Here is a 1833-nt window from a genome sequence, read left to right as displayed (position 1 = left end):
CCGCTGGGCGGTGGGCCCCCCCCCCCCTCTTTAAACCCCGCAGACCCGGCCGGCGAGCGCCAATCGGCGACGGCCCGGGTGGAGCCAGCCAATCGCGGGGCGGGGGCCGGAGTTGGGGAAGGGTGGAAGGGAGCAGGGGAAGGGAGGGGCGCGGGGGCCCCTGCGCCCAGCGCGGCGTCGCGTGGTCCAGGTTAGAAAGTCAAATAATTCGTCCCAGGTCCAAGAAATGGAGAGCGGTGAGAGGGCCCGCGTCAGGCTCCAGGTCTGTTTTGCTGTAAAGTGTTTCTCTCCTTGCTGCCCCTCTGCCGTCTCTGTCTCTGGGTCTCCGCTGTGCTCCATCCCTCCTCATTCTCCCCACTCGCTCTTTCTTCCCAGCTGAGAGCTGGGACAGCTCCTCCACCGCCCGCGGTAGTAACAACGGATGAGCGGAGAGCTGCCCTGAGCAACAGAGGCGAAGCACCCAGCATACCACAGTTACTAGTGGAAAGAAAACGACCCTTTCCTGTGGTTGAAAATCATCAGAGGTGGACAGGACCATATTAATGGTGACAACAGCAATAGCAACTCACATTTATCTAACTGTACTGTCATGTACTATGTGCATGCATTTGTATTTATGTATTATTTAATTCTCATAACAACCTTCTGTGATAGGGATCATTGCTTAGGTGTAATAAGCATGAAGAAACAGCATGAGAGGTTAAATTGCTCAAGGTCACACAGCTAGGTAGGAGGAGAGTCCCTGGGCTCATTAACCATTCCTGGGAACCTCTCCTGATGGTCACTCTCTGGAAATTCCTAAAGGACTCGAGGTCCCTGTTTTGACACATTAATAACTAGGCTGACTGCTCTGGCCCCCGCTAAGCTAATATCTGTACTCCAATGAGACCTCTGGGTAGCCTAAAGTGAGTACTCTACAAGTACACACTATCATCATCATCATTAAGCCTTCTCTCCTTGCATTCAAATAGGACCCATTATATGCACTTTTTTATCCCGTAGACAAGTCCTCCTTGGATTCTACTTACATTAAACAGTTTCAATTCCCTCTGATGCCTTTGGCTTATCTTATTATATCCCTCTATCAACAACCATGAGATTTAAAGACGAGGACTTGAACAAACACGAAACTTCCTATTCAATACTCTAAATCTAAATCTAAGATACGGATCATAAATCACAGCTACTAAGACTTCCATATCTATGCTGGGTGTCAGGGCAAATCACCATATCTTCTAGGGAAGGTTAGGCTTGAGGAAACCCCAAAAAAAATCAAGTGCACAGACAGAAGAGGCTCTACAAATAGATGACAGAGTGTCAAAGACAAGAGCACACAACAGTCACTGGGGAGAGCACAGTGGTTAACACTGCACGCCTGGCTGCCTGACTTCAAATCCTGGCTCCACCACTTGCTAGCTTGGGACCACGCTGCTTCATCTCTCAGGGCCTCAGTTTTCTTATTTATAAAATGGGGATGAAAATAGTGCCTATTTAATAGGTTTCTTGGTTGTTACATGAGTTAATATACATATAGAGCTTAAAACAATATCCGATACAAAGTAAGTGCTCAGTCAACCTGAATAATGGTTCAGAGCTCTAGCTTTTCACTCTTATGTCCTCCCTGCATTCATACAAGTTTGGCTTATAGAAACAGCTGTAGGAATTTGTCTCTGTTGTGAAGGAGCCATTGTGTTTGGGGGTATTTCATCACCAGGATCTATTGACCTGGATGTTTTCAGATACATCCTCATAACATTTTTTTAAAGAGCTTTTGTGTTAAGTACAATATGGACTATAAAACCTGGGTTGCCTGGCTGGCTCAGTCAGTAGAGC

The sequence above is a fragment of the Crocuta crocuta genome, unplaced genomic scaffold, assembly GCF_008692635.1.
Source record: "Crocuta crocuta isolate KB4526 unplaced genomic scaffold, BGI_CrCroc_1.0 scaffold433, whole genome shotgun sequence".
NCBI classification, from domain to species: domain Eukaryota; kingdom Metazoa; phylum Chordata; class Mammalia; order Carnivora; family Hyaenidae; genus Crocuta; species Crocuta crocuta.
The sequence above is the reverse complement of the archived record's forward strand: the minus strand, read 5'-3'. Positions refer to the sequence as shown.